General features: G+C 45.8%; 1 non-coding gene across 1 annotated transcript; it reads right to left on the bottom strand.

Annotated features, from left to right (window-relative positions):
- Window positions 1-273: 273 nt before the first annotated feature.
- On the bottom strand, window positions 274-375 carry LOC138430643 (U6 spliceosomal RNA). The gene has a single exon (XR_011253326.1). It is a non-coding gene; the product is annotated as a U6 spliceosomal RNA (small nuclear RNA).
- Window positions 376-12,199: the final 11,824 nt, after the last annotated feature.

Below are 12,199 nucleotides of genomic sequence, written 5' to 3'. Positions count from 1 at the left end.
GGGAGGGTTTGGGGGCAGGAGGAGAAGGGGGCGACCAAGGATGAGATGGCTGGATGGCATCACTGACTCGATGGACGTGAGTGAGTGAACTCCGGGAGATGGTGATGGACAGGGAGGCCTGGCGTGCTGCAATTCATGGGGTCACAAAGAGTCAGACACAACTGAGCGACTGAACTGAACTGAACTGATACAACTCAGTGGCGTTAAGAATAATTCACACTGTTGGACAGCCGCCACCATCATCCATTCACAGAACTTTATTCCTCTTCTCCTCAAAATATAGAATGCTTCACAAGTTTGAGTGTCATCTTTGAGAAGAGTCCATGCCAATTTTCTCCATATGATTTTCAACCATCGCCTGCTACCCGAAACAGCACAGCACGTGGAGCTTAGCTGATAGCCTGAAAGTGACCAATGTGTGCGAAAGCACCTTCCAGAGTAACTACATTTAAACATAATGCAATTCCTTTGCAATAACACACCTCTTCAGAAATGTTGCACTGTGAATTCTGCGGCCACCCATTTTAGAAAGACAACTAGAGCCTGAATATTTTAATTGTGCTTTCTCACCAAGTAGATTCTTGGTTAGTTGGAGGCACTGGTTAATAAATTCTTCCCAAACAAAATAATGCCATTTGCAGCGTCATGGATAGACCTGGAGATGATCATACTAAGGGAAGTAAGTCAGAGAAAGATAAACACCAAACGACATCACTTATACATGGAACATAAAACAATGATACCAGTGAACTTACTTACAAAACAGAGATAGACTCGCAGACATAGAAAATAAACTCATGGTTACCAAATGGGAAAGGGGGAGGAATCAATTAGGAGTTTGGGATTCACTTATATATACACTGCTGCTGCTGCTGCTAAGTCGCTTCAATCATGTTCAACTCTGTGTCCGACCCCACAGACGGCAGCCCACCACGCGCCCCCATCCCTGGGATTCTCCAGGCAAGAACACTGGAGCAGGTTGCCATTTCCTTCCCCACACATATATACACTGCTATATATAAAATAGATAACCTATAGGATCTACTTATACTTTTCCCTAAAAGGGAAAAGAATCTGGAAAAGAACATCTGCATCTATGTGCCTGCATGCTCAGTCACTTCAGTCATGTCTGACTCTTTGCAACCCTATGGACTATAGCCCTCCAGGCTCCTCTGTCCATGGGATTCTCCAGGTAGGAATACTGGAGTGGATTGCCATGCCTCCTCCAGGGGATCTTCCTGATCCAAGGATCAAAGCCATATCTCTTATGTCTCCTGCACTGGCAGGCGGGTTCTTTACCACTTACGCCACCTGGTAAGCCTATCTATGTATATATCTGTATCTGTATTTATACCTGTATCTGTACCTGTTCCTGTATCTGTCTGAATCAGTGCACTGTGATTCCCCTGAAACTAACATGACATTTTAAATCAACTATATGCAGATACCTAAATAAATAAATTCTTTTTCAAACAAGCATATTCTTTCCATAGATTTTAGACATGTGTCTTTTGTAGAGGACACTTCAACTCTGTAGTGTAAATACGGTTGTTCAGCTTCAGGTCAGATTTGAAAAATGGTTATTTAGATGAAGCGCAGAAATCCTTGGTTTTGTTTCTTTCTATGCCACATGACTATTTGGAACTCATCTCAGGATAGAAAAGAATGCAGACATCCTTTGGATGCACACGGGATTGGGGGATTAAATACCACCCCAGGTATCCCTGCCTCTCTTGATGCTGAGTTTGGCCATGTGACTTTCTGTAGCTGAAAGGAATACAAGCAGAAATGACCTCCCTCCAGCCACCTCTGAAAACTTGTGTGAAGCTGGCACTGTCAGAAAATGATGAAGCCCCCACCAGCCTGGGTCCTTTGGCAATTCTGAAGATCAGAGACCCCTTCTAGTCAGTGGTAACAGACTAGAAGCAGAATACAGAATAAGCAGAAATACACTTTTATGGCTTTAAACCCTTGTAATTTGGATATTAGTCATTACAGCAGCACAGTCAACCCTGTCCTGACTAGTACTCATTTTAAGCAACAAATATGAAAAATTCACTAAATCGCTGAAGGTTTTCTTCCCTTCCTCCTGTATCTCCAAATTCTCCCCTAGCCATCACCAGAAGCAACCAAAAGAAAAAAAAGAAGAAACCAACAACCTTTGGAGCATAATTCTAATATTACTAGTTCTTTTATTTGTTCCCCAGCTCAGAATCCATGAGGTAATGAGCCTTTTAAAGTGACTATTTTAGTGATCCTCCAAGGTAATATAGTTACTGGTGGGGATTAGTATATGGGAGCATCTGTCTTTCAATAGTCTTCATGACATTCCCTGTCGTTCTCACTTGACAGATATATTTTAGGGCTGAAAAGTGATTTTCTTTATTTTTTTTTTAAGTTAGAGAAAATGCACTCCTAAGTGAGTCAGTTCTCCTGATTTGAAAGTACAGGTTAAACACCTTCCAAAGGTGACGATGCGAACACAAGGAGGTCTTGGGCATTCTGTCCATTCAGAAGAGAGGGAAGGAGACCCATTTGAGACCCAGGGAGCCTCTCCCCAGAATATGCACACGCTGAAAATATGCATTCGACTTCAAAAGACTCATGGTACTCCTGAACTCAGCTGCCGCATTTCCACTTGCCTGAGGAGGATGTCCTGTGGCATAACCACATCATGTAAAGAAAGTCACACCCAATTAGAAAGCCCGGGCCCAGGCTCCAGCGCCACCACTCACTAGTCGTGAGATCAGAGCCCCATGCTCTTTCAGAGAGGAGAAATCTCTCCTGAGGGCACTGCGTGTCACAGTGGGCAAACGGGGCCGCCGCTATCGAGGTGCTTAAGACTCGAGGCTGCCCTCGGCACCCTTCTGGGTTAGTGTACAAATTTCCCATCTCCCTCTCCCCAGTTCTAGTCCCAGGGAGCCCATTTCCAGGACACTGAGTGGGCCTCCCTTTCCAGTGCGTAAGGCCACCAGGTTTTAGAAAGTCCCATATGGGCTGCCCTCTGATCCTTCCTGCTCCAAACTCATTCTGCCTCGCCGAGTGAGAAAGAGCTGGAGAAAGAAAGGCAGAGACCGCCCTGCCGGGGTGGAGTCTCTTATTCTCTTTCGTCTTCTTCACCAATCAGTGGGCTTTTTGCTTGGTGTTAAATACTCAGTTTATGTTTAGGGAGTAGAAGAGGTCCTCTCTTCATGCTGCAGATTTGCCCACAGGAGCTCAGCTGAAAATAGAGGGGGCCTGGGGTCCCTCATCTGCTATGTCTTATCTCTACTTCTCCCTCCGGGGATCAGGAGGGAGGAAGGGTGCTTGGGGATCCATGTTAGGTATTCCCTAGTTCTCCAGCCTAGCGTCAACATGCCCCAGCCCCACATTAGTGCTTTAGGAAAAATAGCCAGAGCACAACCTGGGCAGTGCTCTGGAGGCAGTGATGGGGGAACTATTCACTGTGGGATTATGGTGAAACAGCCTGGTTCACCTCCCCGCTGTGTGAGGAGGGCGTGAAAGGAGCTGTGCACAAATGTTTTACAAACTGTAAAGACAAAAGGGAGACGGTGCTGTCATACTCCAATGATGGCATTGGTTACCCCAGTTTATCCCAAGAAGGATGGGGCTGTCGTGCGTGCCTGCTCCATTTCCTCCCCACATCGGAGGTTCTGCAGGGCCTACCCTCTGTCTGGGAGGACTGTTCTTCTGTGCAGGGAAATAATTCCCTGATCTCCAATATGCTTTCCAGGCCCCTTTGAGATTTTTCTTGTTTCTTTTCTTTCGGGAGTTAAGAATCTAGGTCAGAACGTCTTCTAAATTTAAAGAACTTTCTTGAAGAATGTCTTCTTTCTTTGCTCAGGCTAAAAGCAGGCCTGAACACCAGTGCTGGGTCATGTTTGAAAACTTCCCATGAGTGGGTAGGATAGGAGGGACTAACTTAACTGGAAGTAGGTTTTGCTCAAATGGTATACAGTCTCTTCAAGGCAATGTGTAACTCAACTACAAGTTTTCCTCATCTCTTCTCCTTTCCCTGTCTCTTCTCCTACAGATTCCCTGGGCTGTTGGGCTACATGACATTGGAAAAAGTCACGTCACATCACAAACCAAGATATGCCTTCTCTTTAGTCCCTTGTGACCCAGCCAGCACTCCCTGCCTCTCACCTCCTGCTCCCAGAGACCAAGGAATTTGCACCTCCTCTCAGCTTTGGCATGGCTCCTAGGATTCACTAGCCTCTGATTTCCCAGATCAAGGGGTTCATCATTTACATGCTTGCATGCATGCTAAGCCGTTTCAGCCGTGTCTGACTCTTTGTGACTATGTGGACTGTAGCCCGCCAGGCTCCTCTGTCTACGGGGATTCTCCCAGCAAGAACACTGGAGTAGGTTGCTATGACCTTCTCCAGGGGAGATTCCCCATCCAGGGATTGAACCCAGGCCTCCTGCGGCTCCTGTATGGCAGGTGGGTTCTTTAGCACTGAGCCACTGGAGAAGCCTCATGCTTTACATACTTGGCCTTCTATTAATATCCTCTAACGAGTTCTTATGCGTCAGTGAGAAGCAGCCCTGTTTATTCATGTGTCAGTCTGGAGACCTAACCGCAAATAATTTTAGCACGTGTGCAGAATTCTCTGAAGCCTGTATGTGAGCCTAAAGACTCCTCGGATGAATTTCCAGTAGCGTCTGCACTCTTGCTCCCAGCAGGGGAAGCCCTAATTTTGGGACCCAGCCAGGTGGCACTGCATTCTGCCCAGAGCTGATGGCGCAGGGAGAAGAGGAAACAGCTTTGGTTTTTTGTTTTTTCATCTCATTCTGCAAAACAGGACTATGTCTGTCCCTGTCCTTTTAAAATGAGAGAATTTGAAAATTTACATTGGTTTGCAAATTGATTGTCCAGAATGTAAATAGAAAGCTATATATATTGGGCATTTCTGAGGGTGGACGCAGAAGTTTTGTGAGTATGAACACAGCTTAGGAGGGTACGAACTCCCGTGTGTGAAAAATGATTAAGACCCAAAGCCATCTTGGCTCAACTGAGAACCTTAGTGCAAGCCCAAGACCCCCCTCTATCATATCAAACATGGTGTCCATTCATTCAACGGAAACTTTAGCACTGACTTGGCCATGCCAAACTGGTAACAGGGTACTGCCAAGAAGTTCAGTCGCATGGAAGATCTAGAAATGTGGAGAGACAACCACAATATAGTGAGATAAGAATCGGACGATGAGCAATCAAGAAGGGCAACAATTCTGAGACAGGAACAACACAACTCATTTTTACAATCAGGAAAATTCCAAGGCAAAGAATCCATAGAATGTTTATAGAATCCATGAAGTTAAATGTATATCTGTTCACACATGCGATGTATAGATATCTATTTCTCATGGATTATTACTTATGTGCTTATCAAAATGTTCATAAAAGCAAATGTTAAAAAGCAGATGCTAAAACAGACTTTTGAGGTTCAGAGTGGTGCTCTGCTTACTACTAGCGCCATCATCTCCCATTTATTCAACACTATCAACAATCCTGCCCCACCCAGGCATTTCCAACCAAGTCTCTGTAGGAACATGCAGGAGGCTGGAGTGGGGATTAGCAAAAGTGAAGCCTCAACTGGAGGAAGAAGATGATTGCCAAGTGGAATTGACCACACACTCCAACCACTGCGTGGCTGGTCCTATAAAATGTTCCATGTTCACTTGAGAGGAATGAGTATTCTGTTTTTTGTTTTGCCTGTGATGTCCTGAAAGTATCCATTCAGTCTAATTGTTCCATTGTATCATTTAGGATCTCTGTTGCCTTATTGAGTTTTTGTCTAGATCTGTCCATTCATGTCAATGGGATATATAGTGTTCTACTATTATTGTGTTCCCATCAATCTCTCCCTTTATGTCTGTTAGTATTTGTTTTATGTATTTGGGTGCTCCTGTTTTGGGGGCATGGGGTTTTCCAGGTGGCAGTATTGGTAAAGAATCTGCAGGGGATGGGGGTTCAACCTCAGGGTCAGGAAGATCCCCTGGAGGAGGAAATGGCATCCTACTCCAGTATTCTTGCCTGGAAGATTCTGTGCACAGACTATAATTCCCTGGTGAACTATAGTCCACGGAGCCAGAAAGAGTTGGACACAACTGACCGACTGAGCACGCATACACCCATACTGGGGGCATTTTTGTTGATGAGTATAGTAGCCTCTTCTCTAATTGACCCTTTCCTTGTTACACAGTGTCCCTCTTTATCTTCTTTATGTCCTTTGTTTTAGAGTCTATTTGGTCTCATACGAAGTTTGTGAGCCCTGATTTCTTGTCATTTCTGTTTTACATCCAACCACTATGGACGGTCATATATTCGAGTCTCTATTGCCTGCTGGGAGAGAGATGATCCCTGATCAGGCAATGTGCCCTCCAACACACCAAAGTGAGCACTAGGGCCCGTGGGCCTCTGGCCAGGGCACAGTGTCCCTCTGCCCCCAGGCCTCCCCAGCATCCGCCCCACGGCTCCCTGGTTGATGTGATCATGGTCACATGGTGGATTTTCATATTCCCTCAACACCTCCTGCTACTTGGAAGAAAAGCTATGATAAACCTATACAGTGTATTAAAAAGCTTAGACGTTACTTTGACAATAAAAGTCTATATAGTCAAAGCTATGGTTTTTCCAGTAGTCATGTATGGATGTGAGAGTTGGACCATAAAGAAGGCTTAGCACTGAAGAACTGATGCTTTTGAACTGTGGTGTTGGAGAAGACTCTTGAGAGTCCCGTGGACTGCAAGGAGATCCAACCAGTCAATCCTAAAGGAAGTCAATCCTGAAGATTCATTGGAAGGATGCTGAAGCTGTAGCTTGAACACTTTGGCCACATGATGTAAAGAGCCAACTCACTGGGAAAGATCCTGATGCTGGGAAAGATTGAGGGCAAAAGGAAAAGGGAGCAAAAGAGGATGAGATGGTTGGATGGCATCCCTAACTCAATGGGCATGAGTTTGAGCAAGCTCTGGGAGATGGTGAAGGACAGGGAAGCCTGGCGTGCTGCAGTCCATGGGGTCTCAAAGAGTTGGACACAACTGAGCAACTGAACAACAGCACCTCCTAGGGGTACTACTGGGGTCTGAAAGCTATGCTCTAGCACTGTTCTTCTTTACTGGGTCATGGTGAGGAGTTCCTGTTTGAAGAGGTAAACTCTCTTCAAGTTTACCTACGAGACGCTTTGGCCCCTTTCCTGTTAGCTGGTCCTCTGAGCACCCCTGAGGTCTCTCCGTGGCGCTCCTTCCTGGCACAGAAGCAGGCTGCCTTTGCACTTACAGTTCGACTGCAGGCAGATGACTCTGCTCCGTGGCAACACGGAGAGTGAGAGAACAAAGGCGGGATGATTTTTTCTCTTCTGGGGCTTCAAATCTAGTTTTTGACACCAAATATTTCCAAATTAAAGAAAGGCAAAAATGCAAAACCAGTTCCAGCTCATCAGGAACGGAGTCATCTTCTCTGCTGCCATTGCTCTTTCTGCTGCCCTAAGGCCCTGGTGGCAATGTTGTCACCCCGGAAGGCCTAGCTCTTCTGTCTTGACTGCAGATTCTCTCCATGAGATTAGGGACCAGCTATTTTCTTAAAGTTGTTTTTTTTTTTTTTAAATGTGAGTCATTTTCAAAGTCTTTACTGAATTTGTTGCAATGTTGCTTCTGTTTGATGTTTGCCTGTGAGGCTTTAAGGATCGTAGCTCCCCACCCAGGGATCAAATCTGCACGCCCTGCATTGGAGGGTGAAGCCTTAACTACTGGACGGCCAGGAAGTCCCCAGAACTGGGTCTTTTCAATTTCGCATCCCCAAGGCCCGTCATGGTATTTGTTACTGCTAGGTGTTCCACACGTGTTTGCGTGCATGCACGCTAAGTCGCTTCAGTCGTGTCTGACTTTTTGTGACCCCATGGACTGTAGCCCGCCAGGCTCCTCTGTCCATGAGGTTCTCCAGGCAAGAATTCTGGGGTGGATTGCCAGGCCCTCCTCCGGGGATCTTCCTGACCCAGGGATTGAACTCACATCTCTTGAATTTCCTGCATTGGCAGGTGGGTTCTTTACCACTAGTGCCACCTGGGAAACCCTCTATATGTGTTTACTGGGGGCTAAATTTTCTAAGGGCTAAATTGGTGGAGCCATCTTCTTCACATTGACTGCCGTGGAGCAGTCAGGGTTTCACTACTCAGTTACCTAATGATTCAGAAGTCCCTGGCACGATGTTAATAAGGCAGAATCATATGAGCATCATAAAGTGAACGTCAGCCAAGATTCGCTCCCTCTCCAGAAAGCATCACTTGTTCAGGGCAGCAAAGTGGCAAGGACAGTTCTCCTCATTAACCATGAGGTGGCATAGGTATTATGCGCGTTTGTGTGTGTGCCTGTGTGCAGAGATTAACGCGCCAAAGTACAGTCACACTTATGCACATGTATGATGTGATTTTGGGGAAACGCTGAGACAACCAGTAATAAAAACACATTTTGTGTGTTTTAAATATAATTTACCTGCCCGCAGTCAAGTGGTAAAAGTAAGGAGAGGTTCATATGAGGAAGAAAGGTTGATACAGGGAGCCAGGAGATGGACGCTCAGGAGCGGAGACACCGTTCTAGGAAATAAGAACAGGGAGGAAGGGACTCCCAGTGAGGACAAATTCCCGATCTCTTGCCCTATATTCTAGGAACGCAGTGGTGAGGGCCGCCAGAAGTCCTGTGTCTGTAGAGGTTCTTGGAAGAAGAGGGTCAGAGTGGACCCCTCAGTGGGCCACTGAGGGGCTCAGGGGCCTCCTGCATCCGCTCACCATCAGCTCCAGCTGCTGGCTGAGAACCACAGCTACCCAACCAGGCTGGGCTCTCAGCAGAAAGCATGCAGAGCCATCAAAAGCCTGTGGTCTGGACCTCTGCTTCTGTGAAGCCAGCTCTGCCATCCATCCATGGGGGGCAGTTAACCACTCTCAGAATTCCCCCCTCGTTTCCAAAATGGAGCTACTAACAGGAGTTCCCTGGTAGTCCAACGGTCATCCCTCCTCCTCCTGGTGCAGGGGGCGGGGGTTTGGCCCCTGGTTAGGGAGCCAAGGTCCCACATGCTGGGCAGCATGGCCAAAGTAAGAATCAAAAAATGGAGCTACCGTTTGACCTCCTGGGTCCTCAAGAGAATGCACGCAATGCAGCACCTCCCATGCAGACAGAAAAGTGATCTGTGGCTATTCTTGCTAGAGGCTGGATTCTCCCTGCAAACAGCTGAGATGGGGGGTAGGCCTGGGCCAGACAGGAATCTCAGGAGAATTTCAGACACTTGTTCACATTCAAAGACTCCTACGAAGAATAATGTTCAAAAGTTCATGTCTTGGTTGGGAAGAATCTGAGAGCTGTTTTTTGTTGTTGTTTCAGATTTTGTTTAATTGAAGTGTAGTTGATTTACAATGCGATGTTCGTTTCTGCTGTACAGCAAAGTGTCTTGGTTATGCATATATATATATATATTCTTTCTTTTTCTTTTCTTGTTCATTGTGGTTCACCCCAGGACACTGAATGTAGTTCCTTATGCTACAGCAGAATTTTGTTGTCCATCCATTCTGTAGATGGGACGTGAAGTATGAAAGGCGCTGGTCACTGGATGGGGTGACATCACAGGAGGAGGGTTAAAGTACAGGATGTGACGGGTGGTCAGAAGAAAAAGTAAGCTGCAAATGAGCTCCTCCTATCTGATCATTTAGGGATGGAGGAAGTGGGGCTAGCCGGTGCCTCCCCTGTCCCCATCCCACTGCAGTCTGCCCAGTAGACAACACAAAGCAAGACTTATTCTTGTGAGGCCCATACCATCAGTGCCTGGATGGCTTGGTTAAACCCACCCTCTGCTGTCTTCTGTACCCAGATGTGATGCGGAATACCTCAATTCCCCCTCACTCTCCTGTCCTGGGCTGGAATTAGGACTGAACAGATGGAATGTGACCAACTTGAATCTCTGCCAACTTAGAGGTCAAATCTTATGATATTTTCTTGGAGGTGGTGTGAAAAACCCAAAATACTCAAAAGACAGTTTTTCTTGGGATATTTCTGATTTATCCCAAAAGTTGAAGACATTTACAAAAGGCAGATTTCTATGTGGGGAGAAAAAAAAAAGGCTGGGTTTTTTTTTTTTTTTCATCATGCTTTTACCTGAAAGCCAGACTGTTTTCAGAATGTGCAAATTGGAAGCAGATTGGCTAAGTGCTGCTGTTTACCGCTTGGGCCTTTTGAAGTTGAGAAAAAGCCCAAATATGAACCAATCGATTTGTCTGCTCTTAGGAGGCTTATCTGTCATGAGCTATTATCTTATGTTGTAGTAATAAACGCGCCTTGCCTACTGATGAGAGAGGAGTGGAGCTCTGCACACTTCCAAGAGGATATGCATCAGGGCAACATTGCCCAACAGATGTATTAAGAGAAACCAGTTCCCTGAGATGAAAGTACATTATCTGTGATAACCAAGCTTGGACACAAACCAGATTAAACAAAATCAACTTGGTCTCTTTTCCTTGGGGAAATTCAGTTTTCAGTATAAGCTTAATATTATATATATATATATATATATATATATATATATATATATATATTTCATATCTTTCACTGTGGTGATTTTTCAAGGGTGAGAAGTCAATACTTAGCATTTCCTAAACTTATTTGATGATATTTTTCTCTGAAAATAATGTTCACAGAACACATATTGGGCAATATTGCACAAAAATCACTCATCAATTTACTGATAATTGACGCACGGTCAGATCTTTAAAATAATAAATTTGGTAGCGTTCTATAATCTTTATCCTTCAAACTCTTTGGGAGACAAAAGCCCATCACTAATTCTAACCAAATTAGCTGCCATTTATTGAAGCTGCCTGTGTGTGAGCTCAGTCACTCAGTCATGTCCGACTCTTTGGAACCCCATGGACTGTATAGCCCACCAGGCTCCTTTGTCCATGGGATTTCATAGGCCAGAATGCTGGAGAGAGCTGCCATTTTCTTCTTCAAGGTATCTTCCTTCAGATCAGCCCAGGGATTGAATCCTTGTCTCTTGTGTCTTCTGCCTTAGCATGTGGATTCTTTGCCACTGTGCCACCTGGGAAGCCCCTTACTGAAGCTGCTGCTGCTGCTGCTAAGTCGCTTCAGTCGTGTCCAACTCTGTGCGACCCCACAGACGGCAGCCCACCAGGCTCCCCCGTCCCTGGGATCCTCCAGGCAAGAACACTGGAGTGGGTTGCCATTTCCTTCTCCAATGCATGAAAGTGAAAAGTGAAGGTGAAGTCGCTCGGTTGTGTCTGACTCTGGGCGACCCCATGGACTGCAGCCTACCAGGCTCCTCGGTCCATGGGATTTCCAGGCAAGAGTACTGGAGTGGGGTGCCATTGCCTCCTCCACTTACTGAAGCTAAGGAAATATAAAACCAACATGATTTCTGCATGGAAGAGATATAAAATAGATACATGAAATATATAAGGTATATAAAATAAAATAGAAACAACTCTTGCTTTGGCCTGTGGACGGCATGTGTTAGCCTGGCAGTTACCAGCTGAGCAGCTGTAGCTGATTTCATCCTGTAGAGACATATGATGCGCCCTGCTTAGTCACTCAGTCGTGCCCGAATCTTTGCGGCCCTATGGACTGTAGCCCGCCAGGCTCCTCCATCCATGTGCATTCTCTGGGCAAGAATACTGGAGTGGGCTGACATATGATAGATAACTTAAAATCCAAAAGGCAGGGATTTTTTTTATATATCGATTAACATTCATTTCAACTCTAAAGGAGAAATGAAGGGTAATGTCTACTCCTGATTGAACCGAGAAGTATACAGACTTACAAGCCTCCAAGATGACAGTCGGTGGAGTAACGCTGCTCAAAGACAAAATGCTCTCAGCTCACCAGAGAGTGACCTGTGGGAAACAGTGAGCAAATGCACAGATGGGCACACATGCATGCAAGCACACGCGTGCGCACACGCACAGACACACACACATGCTCCACTCCAGGCTGAGCAAAGTAAAACGGACACATCCTGGCCATTGGCGTAGAAAGAGATGGGATGTGAAGCTCAGTACAGCTGATTCTCATTCCACTGAAAGCGGAGCTTTTCTCTTAGAGATAGCCATCTCACAACAAGTTAGAAACATTGAAACCTGTGTTTTTCTTTCTTTCCTGCTCAGTGGATTGCTCTGCTCCATCTCAGTTGTCAGATTCC

This window comes from Ovis canadensis, chromosome 25, assembly GCF_042477335.2.
Source record: "Ovis canadensis isolate MfBH-ARS-UI-01 breed Bighorn chromosome 25, ARS-UI_OviCan_v2, whole genome shotgun sequence".
Classification (NCBI taxonomy): Eukaryota; Metazoa; Chordata; class Mammalia; order Artiodactyla; family Bovidae; genus Ovis; species Ovis canadensis.
This window is presented reverse-complemented; position numbering and strand designations above follow the sequence as displayed.